A 24,196-nucleotide genomic window follows, 5' to 3' on the forward strand; every position below is an offset into this window, starting at 1 on the left:
TATGAACGCCATGCACTCATCTAAAAGAACGCCATGCACTCACCTATAAGAACGCTATGCACTCACCTATAAGAACACCATGCACTCATCTATAAGAACGCCATGCACTCACCTATAAGAACGCTATGCACTCACCTACAAGAATGCCATGCACTCACCTATAAGAACGCCATTCCCTCACATATAAGAACGCCATGCACTCACCTATAAGAACACCATGCACTCACCTATAAGAACACCATGCACTCAGCTATAAGAACGCCATGCACTCACATATAAGAACGCCATGCACTCAGCTATAAGAACGCCATGCACTCACATATAAGAACGCCATGCACTCACCTATAAGAACGCCATGCACTCACATATAAGAACGCCATGCACTCACCTATAAGAACGCCATGCACTCACCTATAAGAACGCCATGCACTCACCTATAAGAACGCCATGCACTCACCTATAAGAACGCCATGCACTCACATATAAGAACGCCATGCACTCACCTATAAGAATACCATGCACTCACCTATTAGAACGCCATGCACTCACCTAAAAGAACACCATGCACTCATCTATAAGAACGCCATGCACTCACCTATAAGAACACCATGCACTCACCTATAAGAACACCATGCACTCACCTATAAGAACGCCATGCACTCACCTATAAGAACGCCATGCACTCAGCTATAAGAACGCCATGCACTCACATATAAGAACGCCATGCACTCACCTATAAGAACGCCATGCACTCACATATAAGAACGCCATGCACTCACCTATAAGAACGCCATGCACTCACCTATAAGAACGCCATGCACTCACCTATAAGAACGCCATGCACTCACCTATAAGAACGCCATGCACTCACCTATAAGAACGCCATGCACTCACCTATAAGAACGCCATGCACTCACCTATAAGAACACCATGCACTCACCTATAAGAATGCCATGCACTCACCTATAAGAACGCCATGCACTCAGCTATAAGAACACCATGCACTCACCTATAAGAACGCCATGCACTCACATATAAGAACGCCATGCACTCATCTATAAGAACGCCATGCACTCACCTATAAGAACGCCATGCACTCACCTATAAGAACGCCATGCACTCACCTATAAGAACGCCATGCACTCACATATAAGAACGCCATGCACTCATCTATAAGAACGCCATGCACTCACATATAAGAACGCCATGCACTCATCTATAAGAACGCCATGCACTCACCTATAAGAACTCCATGCACTCACCTATAAGAACGCCATGCACTCACCTATAAGAACGCCATGCACTCACCTATAGGAATGCCATGCACTCACCTATAAGAACACCATGCACTCACCTATAAGAACGCCATGCACTCAACTATAAGGACACCATGCAGTCACCTATAAGAACGCCATGCACTCACATATAAGAACACCATGCACCCACCTATAAGAACGCCATGCACTCACCTATAAGAACACCATGTACTCACCTATAAGAACGCCATGCACTCACATATAAGAACGCCATGCACTTACCTATAAGAACGCCATGCAATCACCTATAAGAACACCATGCACTCACCTATAAGAACGCCATGCACTCACCTGTAAGAACGCCATGCACTCACCTTTAAGAACGCCATGCTCTCACCTATAAGAACGCCATGCACTCACCTATAAGAACGCCATGCACTCACCTATAAGAACGCCATGCACTTACTTATAAGAACGCCATGCACTCACCTATAAGAACGCCATGCACTCACCTATAAGAACGCCATGCACTCACTTATAAGAACGCCATGCACTCACATATTAGAACGCCATGCACTCACTTATAAGAACACCATGCACTCACATATAAGAACGCCATGCACTCACGTATAAGAACGCCATGCACTCACCTAAAAGAACACCATGCACTCACCTATAAGAACGCCATGCACTCACCTTTAAGAACGCCATGCTCTCACCTATAAGAACGCCATGCACTCACCTATAAGAACGCCATGCACTCACCTATAAGAACGCCATGCACTCACCTATAAGAACGCCATGCACTCACCTATAAGAACGCCATGCACTCACCTATAAGAACGCCATGCACTCACCTATAAGAACGCCATGCACTCACCTATAAGAACGCCATGCACCCACATATAAGAACGCCATGCACCCACATATAAGAACGCCATGCACTCACCTATAAGAACGCCATGCACCCACATATAAGAACGCCATGCACTCACCTATAAGAACGCCATGCACTCACCTATAAGAGCGCCATGCACTCACCTATAAGAACGCCATGCACTCACCTATAAGAACGCCATGCACTCACATATAAGAAAGCCATGCACTCACATATAAGAACGCCATGCACTCACCTATAAGAACGCCATGCACCCACATATAAGAACGCCATGCACCCACATATAAGAACGCCATGCACTCACCTATAAGAACGCCATGCACCCACATATAAGAACGCCATGCACTCACCTATAAGAACGCCATGCACTCACCTATAAGAGCGCCATGCACTCACCTATAAGAACGCCATGCACTCACCTATAAGAACGCCATGCACTCACATATAAGAACGCCATGCAGCCACATATAAGAACGCCATGCACTCAACTATAAGAACGCCATGCACTCACATATAAGAACGCCATGCACTCACCTATAAGAACGCCATGCACTCACCTATAAGAACGCCATGCACTCACCTATAAGAACACCATGCACTCACCTATAAGAACACCATGCACTCACCTATAAGAACGCCATGCACCCACATATAAGAACGCCATGCACTCACCTATAAGAACACCATGCACTCACCTATAAGACCGCCATGCACCCACATATAAGAACGCCATGCACTCACCTATAAGAACACCATGCACTCACCTATAAGACCGCCATGCACCCACATATAAGAACGCCATGCACTCACCTAAAAGAACGCCATGCACTCACCTATAAGAACGCCATGCACTCACCTATAAGTACGCCATGCACCCACATATAAGAACGCCATGCACTCACATATAAGAACGCCATGCACCCACATATAAGAACGCCATGCACTCACCTATAAGAACGCCATGCACTCACCTATAAGAACGCCATGCACTCACCTATAAGAACGCCATGCACTCACCTATAAGACCGCCATGCACTCACCTATAAGAAGGCCATGCACTCACCTATAAGAGCGCCATGCACTCACCTATAAGAACGCCATGCACTCACATATAAGAACGCCATGCACTCACCTATAAGAACGCCATGCACTCACATATAAGAACGCCATGCACTCACCTATAAGAATACCATGCACTCACCTATTAGAACGCCATGCACTCACCTAAAAGAACACCATGCACTCATCTATAAGAACGCCATGCACTCACCTATAAGAACACCATGCACTCACCTATAAGAACGCCATGCACTCACCTATAAGAACGCCATGCACTCACCTATAAGAACGCCATGCACTCACCTATAAGAACGCCATGCACTCACCTATAAGAACACCATGCACCCACCTATAAGAACGCCATGCACTCACCTATAAGAACGCCATGCACCCACATATAAGAACGCCATGCACTCACATATAAGAACGCCATGCACTCACATATAAGAACGCCATGCATTCATCTATAAGAACGCCATGCACTCACCTATAAGAACACCATGCACTCACCTATAAGAACGCCATGCACTCACCTATAAGAACGCCATGCACTCACCTATAAGAACGCCATGCACTCACCTATAAGAACGCCATGCACTCACCTATAAGAACGCCATGCACTCACCTATAAGAACGCCATGCACTCACCTATAAGAACCCATGCACTCACCTGTAAGAACGCCATGCACTCACCTATAAGAACGCCATGCACTCACCTATAAGAACGCCATGCACTCACCTATAAGAATGCCATGCACTCACATATAAGAACGCCATGCACTCACATATAAGAACGCCATGCACTCACATATAAGAAAGCCATGCACTCACATATAAGAACGCCATGCACTCACGTATAAGAACACAATGCACTCACCTATAAGAACGCCATGCACTCACCTATAAGAACGCCATGCACTCACCTATAAGAAAGCCATGCACTCACATATAAGAACGCCATGCACTCACATATAAGAACGCCATGCACTCACCTATAAGACCGCCATGCACTCACCTATATGAACGCCATGCACTCACCTATAAGAACACCATGCACTCACCTATAAGAACACCATGCACTCACCTATAAGAACACCATGCACTCACCTGTAAGAACGCCATGCACTCACCTATAAGAACGCCATGCACTCACCTATAAGAACGCCATGCACTCACCTGTAAGAACGCCATGCACTCACATATAAGAACGCCATGCACTCACGTATAAGAACGCCATGCACTCACCTATAAGACCGCCATGCACTCACCTATATGAACGCCATGCACTCACCTATAAGAACGCCATGCACTCACCTATAAGAACGCCATGCACTCACCTATAAGAACGCCATGCACTCACCTATAAGAACACCATGCACTCACCTGTAAGAACGCCATGCACTCACCTATAAGAACGCCATGCACTCACCTATAAGAACGCCATGCACTCACCGATAAGAACGCCATGCACTCACATATAAGAACGCCATGCACTCACATATAAGAAAGCCATGCACTCACATATAAGAACGCCATGCACTCACGTATAAGAACACAATGCACTCACCTATAACAACGCCATGCACTCACCTATAAGAACGCCATGCACTCACCTATAAGAACGCCATGCACTCACCTATAAGACCGCCATGCACTCACCTATAAGAACGCCATGCACTCACCTGTAAGAACGCCATGCACTCACCTATAAGAACGCCATGCACTCACATATAAGAACGCCATGCACTCACCTATAAGAACGCCATGCACTCACCTATAAGAACGCCATGCACTCACCTATAAGAACACCATGCACTCACCTATAAGAACGCCATGCACTCACCTATAAGAACGCCATGCACTCACCTATAAGAACGCCATGCACTCACCTATAAGAAAGCCATGCACTCACATATAAGAACGCCATGCACTCACATATAAGAACGCCATGCACTCACCTATAAGACCGCCATGCACTCACCTATATGAACGCCATGCACTCACCTATAAGAACACCATGCACTCACCTATAAGAACACCATGCACTCACCTATAAGAACACCATGCACTCACCTGTAAGAACGCCATGCACTCACCTATAAGAACGCCATGCACTCACCTATAAGAACGCCATGCACTCACCTGTAAGAACGCCATGCACTCACATATAAGAACGCCATGCACTCACATATAAGAACGCCATGCACTCACCTATAAGAACGCCATGCACTCACCTATAAGAACGCCATGCACTCACCTATAAGAACGCCATGCACTCACCTATAAGAACGCCATGCACTCACCTATAAGAACACCATGCACTCACCTGTAAGAACACCATGCACTCACCTATAAGAACGCCATGCACTCACCTATAAGAACGCCATGCACCCACATATAAGAACGCCATGCACTCACATATAAGAACGCCATGCACTCACATATAAGAAAGCCATGCACTCACATATAAGAACGCCATGCACTCACGTATAAGAACACAATGCACTCACCTATAAGAACGCCATGCACTCACCTATAAGAACGCCATGCACTCACCTATAAGAATGCCATGCACTCACATATAAGAACGCCATGCACTCACCTATAAGAACGCCATGCACTCACCTATAAGACCGCCATGCACTCACCTATAAGAAGGCCATGCACTCACCTATAAGAGCGCCATGCACTCACCTATAAGACCGCCATGCACTCAACTATAAGAACGCCATGCACTCACATATAAGAACGCCATGCACTCACCTATAAGAACGCCATGCACTCACCTATAAGAACGCCATGCACTCACCTATAAGAACACCATGCACTCACCTATAAGAACACCATGCACTCACCTGTAAGAACGCCATGCACTCACCTATAAGAACGCCATGCACTCACCTATAAGAACGCCATGCACTCACCTGTAAGAACGCCATGCACTCACATATAAGAACGCCATGCACTCACATATAAGAACGCCATGCACTCACCTATAAGAACGCCATGCACTCACCTATAAGAACGCCATGCACTCACCTATAAGAACGCCATGCACTCACCTATAAGAACGCCATGCACTCACCTATAAGAACACCATGCACTCACCTGTAAGAACACCATACACTCACCTATAAGAACGCCATGCACTCACCTATAAGAACACCATGCACTCACCTGTAAGAACACCATGCACTCACCTATAAGAACGCCATGCACTCACATATAAGAACGCCATGCACTCACATATAAGAACGCCATGCACTCACCTATAAGACCGCCATGCACTCACCTATATGAACGCCATGCACTCACCTATAAGAACACCATGCACTCACCTATAAGAACACTATGCACTCACCTATAAGAACACCATGCACTCACCTGTAAGAACGCCATGCACTCACCTATAAGAACGCCATGCACTCACCTATAAGAACGCCATGCACTCACCTGTAAGAACGCCATGCACTCACATATAAGAACGCCATGCACTCACATATAAGAACGCCATGCACTCACCTATAAGAACGCCATGCACTCACCTATAAGAACGCCATGCACTCACCTATAAGAACGCCATGCACTCACCTATAAGAACGCCATGCACTCACCTATAAGAACACCATGCACTCACCTGTAAGAACACCATGCACTCACCTATAAGAACGCCATGCACTCACCTATAAGAACGCCATGCACCCACATATAAGAACGCCATGCACTCACATATAAGAACGCCATGCACTCACATATAAGAAAGCCATGCACTCACATATAAGAACGCCATGCACTCACGTATAAGAACACAATGCACTCACCTATAAGAACGCCATGCACTCACCTATAAGAACGCCATGCACTCACCTATAAGAATGCCATGCACTCACATATAAGAACGCCATGCACTCACCTATAAGAACGCCATGCACTCACCTATAAGACCGCCATGCACTCACCTATAAGAAGGCCATGCACTCACCTATAAGAGCGCCATGCACTCACCTATAAGACCGCCATGCACTCAACTATAAGAACGCCATGCACTCACATATAAGAACGCCATGCACTCACCTATAAGAACGCCATGCACTCACCTATAAGAACGCCATGCACTCACCTATAAGAACACCATGCACTCACCTATAAGAACACCATGCACTCACCTGTAAGAACGCCATGCACTCACCTATAAGAACGCCATGCACTCACCTATAAGAACGCCATGCACTCACCTGTAAGAACGCCATGCACTCACATATAAGAACGCCATGCACTCACATATAAGAACGCCATGCACTCACCTATAAGAACGCCATGCACTCACCTATAAGAACGCCATGCACTCACCTATAAGAACGCCATGCACTCACCTATAAGAACGCCATGCACTCACCTATAAGAACACCATGCACTCACCTGTAAGAACACCATACACTCACCTATAAGAACGCCATGCACTCACCTATAAGAACGCCATGCACTCACCTATAAGAACGCCATGCACTCACCTATAAGAACGCCATGCACTCACCTATAAGAATGCCATGCACTCACATATAAGAACGCCATGCACTCACATATAAGAACGCCATGCACTCACATATAAGAAAGCCATGCACTCACATATAAGAACGCCATGCACTCACGTATAAGAACACAATGCACTCACCTATAAGAACGCCATGCACTCACCTATAAGAACGCCATGCACTCACCTATAAGAATGCCATGCACTCACATATAAGAACGCCATGCACTCACCTAAAAGAACGCCATGCACTCACCTATAAGACCGCCATGCACTCACCTATAAGAAGGCCATGCACTCACCTATAAGAGCGCCATGCACTCACCTATAAGACCGCCATGCACTCAACTATAAGAACGCCATGCACTCACATATAAGAACGCCATGCACTCACCTATAAGAACGCCATGCACTCACATATAAGAACGCCATGCACTCACCTATAAGAACGCCATGCACTCACCTATAAGAACGCCATGCACTCACCTATTAGAACGCCATGCACTCACCTATTAGAACGCCATGCACTCACCTAAAAGAACACCATGCACTCATCTATAAGAACGCCATGCACTCACCTATAAGAACACCATGCACTCACCTATAAGAACGCCATGCACTCACCTATAAGAACGCCATGCACTCACCTAAAAGAACACCATGCACTCATCTATAAGAACGCCATGCACTCACCTATAAGAACACCATGCACTCACCTATAAGAACGCCATGCACTCACCTATAAGAACGCCATGCACTCACCTATAAGAACGCCATGCACTCACCTATAAGAACGCCATGCACTCACCTATAAGAACACCATGCACTCACCTATAAGAACACCATGCACTCACCTATAAGAACGCCATGCACTCACCTATAAGAACACCATGCACTCACCTATAAGAACGCCATGCACTCACCAATAAGAACGCCATGCACTCACCTATAAGAACGCCATGCACTCACCTATAAGAACGCCATGCACTCACCTATAAGAACGCCATGCACCCACCTATAAGAACGCCATGCACTCACCTATAAGAACGCCATGCACCCACCTATAAGAACGCCATGCACTCACCTATAAGAACGCCATGCACCCACATATAAGAACGCCATGCACTCACATATAAGAACGCCATGCACTCACATATAAGAACGCTATGCATTCATCTATAAGAACGCCATGCACTCACCTATAAGAACACCATGCACTCACCTATAAGAACGCCATGCACTCACCTATAAGAACGCCATGCACTCACCTATAAGAACGCCATGCACTCACCTATAAGAACGCCATGCACTCACCTATAAGAACGCCATGCACTCACCTATAAGAACGCCATGCACTCACCTATATGAACACCATGCACTCACCTGTAAGAACGCCATGCACTCACCTATAAGAACGCCTTGCACTCACCTATAAGAACGCCATGCACTCACCTATAAGAATGCCATGCACTCACATATAAGAACGCCATGCACTCACCTATAAGAACGCCATGCACTCACCTATAAGAACGCCATGCACTCACCTATAAGAAGGCCATGCACTCACCTATAAGAACGCCATGCACTCACCTATAAGACCGCCATGCACTCAACTATAAGAACGCCATGCACTCACATATAAGAACGCCATGCACTCACCTATAAGAACGCCATGCACTCACATATAAGAACGCCATGCACTCACCTATAAGAACGCCATGCACTCACCTATAAGAACGCCATGCACTCACCTATTAGAACGCCATGCACTCACCTATTAGAACGCCATGCACTCACCTAAAAGAACACCATGCACTCATCTATAAGAACGCCATGCACTCACCTATAAGAACACCATGCACTCACCTATAAGAACGCCATGCACTCACCTATAAGAACGCCATGCACTCACCTATAAGAACGCCATGCACTCACCTATAAGAACGCCATGCACTCACCTATAAGAACACCATGCACCCACCTATAAGAACGCCATGCACTCACCTATAAGAACGCCATGCACCCACATATAAGAACGCCATGCACTCACATATAAGAACGCCATGCACTCACATATAAGAACGCCATGCATTCATCTATAAGAACGCCATGCACTCACCTATAAGAACACCATGCACTCACCTATAAGAACGCCATGCACTCACCTATAAGAACGCCATGCACTCACCTATAAGAACGCCATGCACTCACCTATAAGAACGCCATGCACTCACCTATAAGAACGCCATGCACTCACCTATAAGAACGCCATGCACTCACCTATAAGAACACCATGCACCCACCTATAAGAACGCCATGCACTCACCTATAAGAACGCCATGCACCCACATATAAGAACGCCATGCACTCACATATAAGAACGCCATGCACTCACATATAAGAACGCCATGCATTCATCTATAAGAACGCCATGCACTCACCTATAAGAACACCATGCACTCACCTATAAGAACGCCATGCACTCACCTATAAGAACGCCATGCACTCACCTATAAGAACGCCATGCACTCACCTATAAGAACGCCATGCACTCACCTATAAGAACGCCATGCACTCACCTATAAGAACGCCATGCACTCACCTATATGAACACCATGCACTCACCTGTAAGAACGCCATGCACTCACCTATAAGAACGCCTTGCACTCACCTATAAGAACGCCATGCACTCACCTATAAGAATGCCATGCACTCACATATAAGAACGCCATGCACTCACATATAAGAACGCCATGCACTCACATATAAGAAAGCCATGCACTCACATATAAGAACGCCATGCACTCACGTATAAGAACACAATGCACTCACCTATAAGAACGCCATGCACTCACCTATAAGAACGCCATGCACTCACCTATAAGAATGCCATGCACTCACATATAAGAACGCCATGCACTCACATATAAGAACGCCATGCACTCACCTATAAGACCGCCATGCACTCACCTATAAGAAGGCCATGCACTCACCTATAAGAGCGCCATGCACTCACCTATAAGACCACCATGCACTCAACTATAAGAACGCCATGCACTCACATATAAGAACGCCATGCACTCACCTATAAGAACGCCATGCACTCACATATAAGAACGCCATGCACTCACCTATAAGAACGCCATGCACTCACCTATAAGAACGCCATGCACTCACCTATTAGAACGCCATGCACTCACCTATTAGAACGCCATGCACTCACCTAAAAGAACACCATGCACTCATCTATAAGAACGCCATGCACTCACCTATAAGAACACCATGCACTCACCTATAAGAACGCCATGCACTCACCTATAAGAACGCCATGCACTCACCTAAAAGAACACCATGCACTCATCTATAAGAACGCCATGCACTCACCTATAAGAACACCATGCACTCACCTATAAGAACGCCATGCACTCACCTATAAGAACGCCATGCACTCACCTATAAGAACGCCATGCACTCACCTATAAGAACGCCATGCACTCACCTATAAGAACACCATGCACCCACCTATAAGAACGCCATGCACTCACCTATAAGAACGCCATGCACCCACATATAAGAACGCCATGCACTCACATATAAGAACGCCATGCACTCACATATAAGAACGCCATGCATTCATCTATAAGAACGCCATGCACTCACCTATAAGAACACCATGCACTCACCTATAAGAGCGCCATGCACTCACCTATAAGAACGCCATGCACTCACCTATAAGAACGCCATGCACTCACCTATAAGAACGCCATGCACTCACCTATAAGAACGCCATGCACTCACCTATAAGAACACCATGCACTCACCTGTAAGAACGCCATGCACTCACCTATAAGAACGCCATGCACTCACCTATAAGAACGCCATGCACTCACCTATAAGAATGCCATGCACTCACATATAAGGACGCCATGCACTCACATATAAGAACGCCATGCACTCACATATAAGAAAGCCATGCACTCACATATAAGAACGCCATGCACTCACCTATAAGAACGCCATGCACTCACCTATAAGAACGCCATGCACCCACATATAAGAACGCCATGCACTCACATATAAGAACGCCATGCACTCACATATAAGAACGCCATGCACCCACCTATAAGAACGCCATGCACTCACCTATAAGAACGCCATGCACCCACATATAAGAACGCCATGCACTCACATATAAGAACGCCATGCACTCACATATAAGAACGCCATGCATTCATCTATAAGAACGCCATGCACTCACCTATAAGAACACCATGCACTCACCTATAAGAACGCCATGCACTCACCTATAAGAACGCCATGCACTCACCTATAAGAACGCCATGCACTCACCTATAAGAACGCCATGCACTCACCTATAAGAACGCCATGCACTCACCTATAAGAACGCCATGCACTCACCTATATGAACACCATGCACTCACCTGTAAGAACGCCATGCACTCACCTATAAGAACGCCTTGCACTCACCTATAAGAACGCCATGCACTCACCTATAAGAATGCCATGCACTCACATATAAGAACGCCATGCACTCACATATAAGAACGCCATGCACTCACATATAAGAAAGCCATGCACTCACATATAAGAACGCCATGCACTCACGTATAAGAACACAATGCACTCACCTATAAGAACGCCATGCACTCACCTATAAGAACGCCATGCACTCACCTATAAGAATGCCATGCACTCACATATAAGAACGCCATGCACTCACATATAAGAACGCCATGCACTCACCTATAAGACCGCCATGCACTCACCTATAAGAAGGCCATGCACTCACCTATAAGAGCGCCATGCACTCACCTATAAGACCACCATGCACTCAACTATAAGAACGCCATGCACTCACATATAAGAACGCCATGCACTCACCTATAAGAACGCCATGCACTCACATATAAGAACGCCATGCACTCACCTATAAGAACGCCATGCACTCACCTATAAGAACGCCATGCACTCACCTATTAGAACGCCATGCACTCACCTATTAGAACGCCATGCACTCACCTAAAAGAACACCATGCACTCATCTATAAGAACGCCATGCACTCACCTATAAGAACACCATGCACTCACCTATAAGAACGCCATGCACTCACCTATAAGAACGCCATGCACTCACCTAAAAGAACACCATGCACTCATCTATAAGAACGCCATGCACTCACCTATAAGAACACCATGCACTCACCTATAAGAACGCCATGCACTCACCTATAAGAACGCCATGCACTCACCTATAAGAACGCCATGCACTCACCTATAAGAACGCCATGCACTCACCTATAAGAACACCATGCACCCACCTATAAGAACGCCATGCACTCACCTATAAGAACGCCATGCACCCACATATAAGAACGCCATGCACTCACATATAAGAACGCCATGCACTCACATATAAGAACGCCATGCATTCATCTATAAGAACGCCATGCACTCACCTATAAGAACACCATGCACTCACCTATAAGAACGCCATGCACTCACCTATAAGAACGCCATGCACTCACCTATAAGAACGCCATGCACTCACCTATAAGAACGCCATGCACTCACCTATAAGAACGCCATGCACTCACCTATAAGAACACCATGCACTCACCTGTAAGAACGCCATGCACTCACCTATAAGAACGCCATGCACTCACCTATAAGAACGCCATGCACTCACCTATAAGAATGCCATGCACTCACATATAAGGACGCCATGCACTCACATATAAGAACGCCATGCACTCACATATAAGAAAGCCATGCACTCACATATAAGAACGCCATGCACTCACGTATAAGAACACAATGCACTCACCTATAAGAACGCCATGCACTCACCTATAAGAACGCCATGCACTCACCTATAAGAAAGCCATGCACTCACATATAAGAACGCCATGCACTCACATATAAGAACGCCATGCACTCACCTATAAGACCGCCATGCACTCACCTATATGAACGCCATGCACTCACCTATAAGAACACCATGCACTCACCTATAAGAACACCATGCACTCACCTATAAGAACACCATGCACTCACCTGTAAGAACGCCATGCACTCACCTATAAGAACGCCATGCACTCACCTATAAGAACGCCATGCACTCACCTGTAAGAACGCCATGCACTCACATATAAGAACGCCATGCACTCACATATAAGAACGCCATGCACTCACCTATAAGACCGCCATGCACTCACCTATAAGAACGCCATGCACTCACCTATAAGAACGCCATGCACTCACCTATAAGAACGCCATGCACTCACCTATAAGAACGCCATGCACTCACCTATAAGAACACCATGCACTCACCTGTAAGAACGCCATGCACTCACCTATAAGAATGCCATGCACTCACATATAAGAACGCCATGCACTCACATATAAGAACGCCATGCACTCACATATAAGAAAGCCATGCACTCACATATAAGAACGCCATGCACTCACGTATAAGAACACAATGCACTCACCTATAAGAACGCCATGCACTCACCTAAAAGAACGCCATGCACTCACCTATAAGAACGCCATGCACTCACCTATAAGACCGCCATGCACTCACATATAAGAAAGCCATGCACTCACATATAAGAACGCCATGCACTCACGTATAAGAACACAATGCACTCACCTATAAGAACGCCATGCACTCACCTATAAGAACGCCATGCACTCACCTATAAGAATGCCATGCACTCACATATAAGAACGCCATGCACTCACATATAAGAACGCCATGCACTCACCTATAAGACCGCCATGCACTCACCTATACGAACGCCATGCACTCACCTGTAAGAACGCCATGCACTCACCTATAAGAACGCCATGCACTCACATATAAGAACGCCATGCACTCACCTATAAGACCGCCATGCACTCACCTATATGAACGCCATGCACTCACCTATAAGAACACCATGCACTCACCTATAAGAACGCCATGTACTCACATATAAGAGCGACCTTTTAAATTTTTCGCTCTTTGTTTTTTTGCAGCCATTTGGTAAATTCAAAAAAGTTCTTTTTTTCCTCATTAATGTGCACTCTGTACTCCATCTTGACTAAAAAAAACAGAAATGTAGAATATTTAGCAAATTTATTAAAAAACAAAACCTGAACTATCCCATGGTCAAGTCTTCAGACCCTTTGTTCAGTATTGGGTAGAAGCCCCTTTTGAGCTCGTACAGCCATGAGTCTTCTTGGAATAATGCCACAAGTTTTTCCCCCCTGGATTTGGGGATCCTCGGCCATTCTTCCTTGCAGATCCTTTCCAGTTCCGTCAGGTTGGATGGTGAACGTTGGTGGACGCCATTTTCAGGTCTCCAGAGATGCTCCATTGGGTTTAGGTCAGGGCTCTGGCTGGGTCGGTCAGGAATGGTCACAGAGTTGTTCTGAAGCCGCTCCTTTGTTATTTTAGCTGTGTGCTGAGGGTCATTGTCTTGTTGGTAGGTGAACCTTCGGCCAAGTCTGAGGTCCAGAGCACTCTGGAAGAGGTTTTCATCCAGGATATCTCTGTACTTGGCCGCATTCATGTTTACTTCAATGACAACCAGTCATCCTGTCCCTGCAGCTGAAAAACACCCCCATAGCATGATGCTGCCTCCACCATGTTTCACTGTTGGGATTGTATTGGGCAGGTTTTGAGCAGTGCCTGGTTTTCTCTGGATAACGTAACAAAGAGAATGAGACCTGAAGTCGACCTCTTTTCTCCATGGCTGACACATCAGTGGCCTCTCTTGTAGGTGCACTTATCCGGCCGCACTCCACATATGTACGCTGCACGGCATGCTATATACTGCAGGAGTGTTGTCCCGTAGGAGCATGAGCCAAACTGGGGAAATTACCTAAAATTAGGGGATGTTTCCTTTGGGTAATGACACCAGAGCCCAATATTACCCAATCACAAAGGGGAATTTAAATTGATTAAAAGATTGAAAATCTTCTAAAACATTTCGCAACATATCAAGATTACAACCAAAGAAATCATCAGGTTTTATCGTCCTGAGGCCGATGAGGAGCCGCGGCTCCACTGACGTAACAAATTTTCAGTTGTGGGTAACGGGGATTATTCATAAGTGGCTTTTTGATAGTGAAATGATGGTGGATCATTGATATCGGCAGCCATACAAGGTTTATTCATCCGCTTTGTCACATCCATTAAACCAAAGTTTCTAAAATCTGCTACAAAGTAGCATACGGTGCGTGGGGGCAATTCTCAGTCGAAAGTCCAAATCTGCAGCAAATCTGCATGTAACTCGTGGATTTAACTGCAGATAATTCTGAAGTTTCCTTGTAGAAAAATCACAGCAAATATACAAGATGTGAATTTACGCCAAGTGTGTGCGTCCTCAGACCAGAATTGTAAGTCATCCTACAATAGGAAAATCAGCCACGTGCGGTGGCCATAATGGATGCATGTGCTCTTCGCGTGCGGTCCGGGGGGCACATGGACCGCTAACGTCTGTATAACACTTGTCTGAACGAGGCCTTAGGATGTATTCTCATTGAGTTTCTAAGAATATTTTTGTACCTGATCTGCTCCGTAACACTCATCAAAAACTGTTTCAAGGCTTTACTCATAGTGAGTTTATGAGATTTCTTTTTTGCGTGGATCCTCTCCAAAATCCTTCTCAGAAGCCACTGAAAAATGCTTGAAAAACTCTCTCTGTCCGTGTCTGTGGGATATTCACTTTTCTGCTCTTCAGAGGTGTACTTATTTATTTTTCCTGAAGATATTTTGAGAACTAAGTGGTGGAAAAAAGAAAGTGCAAAACCCTGTGAAGCGGACACAGATGTAATCTGCTCCAAACTAGTTACTGTCCGAGCATAGGAGAGCAAAAACTCTTCAAAAGCTATTTAAGAAATGAAAAACTCCTCCAAAAACTCCCAAAAAAGTGTTTTCACTTAAAAAACTTTACCATAGACTACTATAGTGCTATCAGATTAGGCTGGTTTCACACTTGCGTTTTTTGCCGCTGCGTTTAAGCGCAAAAAAAGGCATGCGTTTTTTTTCCTATACTTAACATTAAAAACGCATGCTGTTTTTTTTAATGTGTTTTGCCGCGTTTGGCGACGCATGCGTCGTTTCTATGCTTGCTTTTTGTTGTGGAAATGCAACATATAGTAATTTCTAGAGGCTTTTTTTGCCGCAAAAAAACGCATGCATTTTTTTCCGGCCAAAAAACGTATTGCTGTCTATGTAAACGCATGTGTTTTTAAGCACATGCGTTTGCTTGCGTTTTTAAACGCACGCGTTTCAATAGAAAAAAACAAGAATACACACTGATAAGCCAACCCTAACCCATAAAGGTAATAAAGGGATCCTAACCCTAACCCTAGGGATCCTAACCCTAACCCTAGTGACCCTAACCCTAACCCTAGGGATCCTAACCCTAACCCTAACCCTAGGGATCCTAACCCTAACCCTAGGGATCCTAACCCTAACCCCAACCCGAACCCTAGGGATCCTAACCCTAACCCTAGGGATCCTAACCCTAACCCTAACCCTAGGGATCCTAACCCTAACCCTAACCCTAGGGATCCTAACCCTAACCCTAACCCTAGGGATCCTAACCCTAACCCTAACCCTAGCTATTTCTGTTTATAGTGGGTTTTCTAGTTGATTTTGAAGATTGGCAGCTGTCACACACTTCTCATCATGCATTTCAAAAACGCAAACGCAGGAAAAAACGCATGTAAACGCATCAAAACGCCGCGTTTTTTTACCACATGCAAAAACGCATGCGTGTAAAAAACGCATCGTTTGCACGCGTTTACATGCGTTTTTTTCACCACCTGCGTTTGCGTTTAAAACGCTGTGTTTTTAAACGCAAATGTGAAACTAGCTTTAGTGTTGTAAGAAGCACTACACCTGCGCCTCCATCACAGACCCAGTACACATGAAAGGAAGCAGAGATCCGGAAAACCTCGCTGAACTCATACGGAAAGGATATTGAAAAATTGCATAAATATTCCTTATACAAAAAAATGTCAAAATTGTTGCTAAATCTGGAAATTTTCTTAAACAAGTGAAGTGTCCTTCTAGATCAGTGAAGCCGACACGGAGGTCATCTTGTTGGGACGCAGACGTCTTCCTTTCTTACAAATGTACTTAGCTACAAAGAACTTTCTCGATACTTTGATCTTTCTTCTAAACACTTTAATGAAGCGGTGGGGCCTTGTTTACAGTGAATGCCCCATTTATCTACGGTGGTAGATTTCCGAGCAGACCTCCAGCGATCACTCGTGTAGATGCGGCCTCTCGGTTTCTTCCAGATGCCCCTCATTGCCACAAACAGACATGCCAGAAAAATATGTCCCTGTCTTCAAAGACCCAAATATCATGTTCCATTTAAAGGAACAGCGCCGCTCGGTTTCCTAGAAAATTGCCCATTTATATTGCAAATGTAACCGGCCTTAAAGTGACATTGTCACAATTTTCTCAATTTCTGCAGAACACCCTTCAAGAAGATCGCCTTCCCCCATCTGGATCTTGTTTTTGCTCCTGTCTACTTGACATTATAGCGATGAAGGCTTGTGACTCCTATTCAATTACCAGTTCATGTACATTGAGCTCCCGCTGTAGAACATTTGCTGCGCGGTAGAAAGTTATTTTTTGATAAATTCTCTTTTATTTTCCAATGTCGAAGTTCTGCCCTTCAGGAAATACCTGGAATACCCTCAGGTCGCACAGCACAGGTTCCGCCTTTACAGCAATTATGAAAAAAAAAAGAATTTTTATTATTATTTTTTGTAATGAAACGTCTTATTAAGCCGCCATTAAGCTAAATTATACCAAATGTGCACTCAGAATAACTACTGCTAATTCCAGGCTGGTGGCGGGTGAAGGTCCGCGCCGACCCCTAATTATAAAATGATAAATGCATTTATCAATGTCAGTCACAGAGGCAGCCTCAATGACCGATAACGTAGTGAAGATCTCGGGTAGCGGCATCAACTCTATACCGTATGGGTGCGTGTCCACATCAGGAATTGTGGCGGCATTGACGCTGCGTATTTATGTGTCCAGATGTTACTGCATAGTGGATGGGATTTCTAGAAATACCCACTATGCGTGTATGTGTGCCTGCGGATCACCGTGGACACTGACATGCGGCGCGTCTTTCCGGACTGCAGTATGTCAATTTCCCATGCAGAGATGCAAGTCTGTGCAACAGAAATGGCATCAATACAAATGTATTGGTTGAGATAAATCTGCGCGGTTCAGTGATCACAAAGGATTTACCTGTGGTTAATAGAAGACAGCGAAAATACACTGGGTCCAAGTGCTGCCCATTCTGGATCGTGGGCACCCGGCCTATGGCTGCTGCTTTGTCTGACGTATCCGACCCGGCACATGGAGACCCCAAGGGTTTGTAGTAAAGACCGATATTCTCTGAGTGTGTACTGAAAGCCTTGCTCTAGGTTCTTCAAAGCTCATTATAAAAAGATGGATGATAGATAGATAGATAGATAAATAGATAGATATTAGATAGATAGATAATCTCACCTCTGCTAAACAGACCTATTTCACTAACCTTGTATCTTCATTATCCTACAACCCAAAACAACTGTTCAGCACATTTAACTCTCTCCTCCGCCCACCACTTCCACCTCCAACTCCCCTCATCTCTTCCGAGGACTTTGCCACCTACTTCAAAAACAAGATCGACCAAACAACACAAACCTTTACTGTCCCACCACCCCAACCACTCCATATACCAGACCTCTGCCCTTCCCTAATAACCTCCCTCTCCAACATCACTGAAGGAGAGCTTACTCACCTCCTTTCCAAATCACACCTCACCACCTGCGCACTTGACCCCATCCCTTCACACCTGCTCCCCAACCTCACTAACACGCTCATTCCAGCCCTAACCCATCTCATCAACCCATCGCTCTCTTCTGGTACCTTCCCCTCTGCCTTCAAACATGCCACCCAACTGCAATGCTCAGCTATCGCCCCATATCACTGCTCAAGCTTGCTTCAAAACTCCTTGAGCAGCATGCCCGTGCTCAACTTTCCTCCCACCTCTCATCTAACTCACTCCTTGACAACCTCCAATCTGGCTTCCACCCCCACTACTCCACCGAAACTGCCCTGGCCGAAACTACTAATGACTTACTCACAGCCAAAACTAACAGACAGTTCTCCATCCTCCTCTTTCTCCACCTGCCCTCTGCATTCAACACAGTTGACCACTGCCTACTGCTACAGATTCTTTCTTCCCTTGGCATCAAAGGCCTTGCCCTGTCCTGGATTGCTTCATACCTTTCCGACCGCACATTTAGCGTTTCCCACTCCCACACCACCTCCTCATCCCACCCTCTCTCTGTTGGAGTCCCTCAAGGCTCTGTCCTAGGGCCCCTACTTTTTTCCAACTATACCCTTGGCCTAGGACAACTCATAAAGTCCTATGGCTTCCAGGACCACCTGTATGCGGACGACACTCAGATCTACCTCTCTGGCCCAGATGTCACCTCTCTGCTGTCCAGAATCCCGGAGTGAAGTGTCTGTCAGCCATATCCTCCTTCTTCACCTCTCGCTTCCTAAAACTCAATGTAGACAAAACCAAACTCATGATCTTTCCTCCACCTCGCGTATTTCCCCTATCCGACCTATCTATTATGGTAAATTGCATCATGCTCTCTCCCGCACCTGAAATCCGCTGCCTCGGGGTAACTCTCGACTCTGCCCTGTCCTTCAAACCGCACATCCAAACTCTTGTCACCTCCTGTCATCTCCAACTCAAAAATATTGCCAGAATCCATCCCTTCCTCAGCCCACAATCTACTAAAACTCTTGTGCATGCTCTCATCATCTCCCACCTCGATTACTGCAGCACCCTCCTCTGTGGCCTCCCCGCTAACTCCCTTGCACCACTCCAGTCTGTCCTAAACTCCTTGCTACTCCCCTGCTTTTACCCTCTGCAAATCCCTCCACTGGCTCCCAATTCCCCAATTAATCCAGTTCAAACTACTATCACTGATCTACAAAGCCAATAACCATTCTGCCGCCTCACCACCACCAGAGCTGTCGCACCCCCGATCTTCTGTCTCTTCCCCATTATCCCGTAGAATGTAAGTCTGCAAGGACAGGGTCCTCTCCCCTCTTTACTAGTCTGTCATTGTAAATTTGTTTACTGTAATCGATATCTATAACTCTGTACGTAACCCTTTTCTCATGTACAGCACCATGGAATTAATGGTTCCAAAAAAATAAATAATAATATTAATAGATAGATAATAGTTAGATATATAATAGATGATAGATAGATAGATAATAGATAGAGAATACATTGATAGATAATAGATAAATAGATAGATAATAGATGATAGATAGATAGATAGATAGATAGATAGATAATAGATAGATGATAGATGATAGATAGATAGATAGATAATAGATAGATAATAGATAATAGATAGATGGATGATAGATAATAGATGATAGATAGATAGATAATAGATAGATAGATAATAGATAGGTAATAGATAGATAATAGATAGATAGATAGATAATAGATAGATAGATAAATAGATAGATAGATAATAGATAGATGGATGATAGATGATAGATAGATGATAGATAGATAGATAGATAGATAGATAGATAGATAGATAGATAATAGATAGATAATAGATAAATAGATAGATAGATAGATGATAGATAATAGATAGATAATAGATAGATAGATAATAGATAGATAATAGATAATAGATAGATAATAGATAGATGGATGATAGATGATAGATAGATAGATAATATATAGATAGATAATAGAAAGATGATAGATAATAGATAGATAGATACAGTAGATGATAGATAGATAATAGATAGATGATAGATAGATAATAGATAATAGATAGATAGATAGATAGATACAGTAGATGATAGATAGATAATAGATAGATAGATAGATAGATAGATAGATAGATAATAGATACATAGATGATAGATAATAGATAGATAGATAAATAGATAGATAGATAGATAGATAGATAGATAGATAGATAGATAGATAGATAGATAGATAGATAGAGTAGATGATAGATAGATAATAGATAGATAGATGATAGATAGATAGATAATAGATAGATAGATAGATAGATAGATAGATAGATAGATAGATAGATAGATAGATAAAACATTCTGTTTTTGAGAAATCTAGATGATATCAGAAGAATAAATCAGATTTACATATAATTACATGACAGTGGGTTTTCCTGAGGGACTGCAGACACAGTTCCATCTACCGCAGACTGATGTATGTAATTGCAGCGCTGGTAGCAGAGTGTTCTTTACGATGATCGCATCCTGTATATTCCCACAGATGACTAAATGCCGATCAGGATGGCAGTTCTCCCTCAGATTATCCATTCTTCTTTCTCCCTGTCGAGAAGACGACAGGATGGCATCGTGCCATGAATCACCGGGACGCCTGCTCTGAATACTGATCTTTAGTCTTTTATAATTAAGTTCAGCAGGTAAAAAAGAAGGAAAGCAACAAAGCAACTCAGAGATTGGTGTCTAATTGTCACTTGGTATTCATTGCACATTTTAACAAAGAGACGGAAAGTTTATTTCTTTATCTCCTTTATATTTATTAGCCTGACATTACATCAGTCTTATAGACTCTTCTCCATTACTAAGCCGTGGGGTTGATATCACTGGACAATACAAGGGTGCCATCAACCACACAAATACAAACCCCATTTGCCACCATCACAGGGCAAGTGTAAAGAGCTGGGCAAAGCGTCCGATTGGAGCATCTAATAGATGTGCTTTTTCTGGGTGGTTGCGGGCTCTAATTTTTAGGCTGGGTGGGCAATATCCATGGCCCCATATCCGCCCCCAGCTGTCTGCTTTAGCTTGGCTGGTTTTCAAATATGAAGGGGACCCCACACCATTTTTTTTTATTATTTATGTAAATAATTAAAAAATACAATGCGGAGACCCCTCTATTCTTGATAACCAGCCTTGCTGAAGCTGACAGCTAAGGGTTTCAGACCGCAGCTGTCAGTTTTGCCTAGCTGGTTGACAAAAATATAGGGGAAGCCCACGTCATTTTTTTAATTATTTATTTATAGTGCAGGCGGCAGCTGATGAATAGTCCCATCAGCCGCCATCTGCTTTCACTGTTAGCAGTTGAATACAACTCTCAACATTGTCCTCTGCTAGTGCTGATAGCTCCTGCATTGCTATACCTTATAATATATATACTGTACTCATAAATAAATATTATTATGAAAAAAATAGATAAACAATAAAAGCACATATATTTGGCATCGCCACGTGCGGAACGACCCGACCTATAAAACTGCCCCACTAGTTAACCCGTTTAATGAACACCGCAAAAAAATAATAAAAAGCGTGGCAAAAAACAATGCTTCATCATCACACTGCCAAACAAAAAGTGGAATAAAATGCAATCTAAAAGACGGATATAAATAAACATGGCACCACTGAAAATGTAATCTTGTCCCACAAAAAACAAGCTGCCATACAGCTACATCACCAAAAAAATAAAAAAAGTTATAGCCCTCAGACTAAAGCGATGCAAAAATATTTATTTGTTCTATAAAACAGTTTTTATTGTGTAAAAGTTCCAAAGCATAAAAAATGATATAAATGGGGCATCGCTATAATCATATTGAACTGAAGAATAAATCTGCCTTATCAATTTTACCATATGTGAAATGGCATAGAAAAAACTAAATCCTGAATTGCTGATTTTTGTTTATTCTGCCTCCCAAAAATTGGAATAGAAAAATTATAGCTGTCTAAATATGGTGATGGAAAAACTTGTATTTTTTAAAAAAAAGCTTCATTTAGTGTGTGACAGGGGCCAAAAATAAAATCCAATATAAATCTGGTAGGGCTGTAATTGAAACCGACCTGAAGAATGAAGTTGTCTAATCACTTATACCCCACGAAGAATGGCATAAAAAATAAATAAAACCAATTCTTCACCTGCTGTTGATTTGTTCATTCTGCCTCCCAAAGATCGCACTAAGGCTTGACTCACATTTATCCTGCACTCTACGCTGAGTGCTTACACTGGGGTTTCCATGTAAATCTCTGTGAATACTTTTCTGCCCAATGATGACAGAAGTATTCTGGGAGTGATACCTTTTTCGGCTAACCAGAAAATAATATGTTTGCAAGCTTTCAGAGCACAGAGGCTCATTCTTCAGGCAAGATTACTCTGAAATGCCTGATTCAAATAAAACCCCTGGTTGAAGATTCCCTATAATGAGGCAGATAGAGGCACTGTGAACGTAGTGTGACCTGTGATCCGGCGGTGTCCATCTTTTTATTAGGATTGCATAAAAGCACGGTTGACCACCGTTTTGTGCACTTCTGAAAAAAGGGCATCACTGGACAGAGGCCAGAGTAACACTGCT

Source organism: Ranitomeya imitator, chromosome 8, assembly GCF_032444005.1.
Source record: "Ranitomeya imitator isolate aRanImi1 chromosome 8, aRanImi1.pri, whole genome shotgun sequence".
Classification (NCBI taxonomy): Eukaryota; Metazoa; Chordata; class Amphibia; order Anura; family Dendrobatidae; genus Ranitomeya; species Ranitomeya imitator.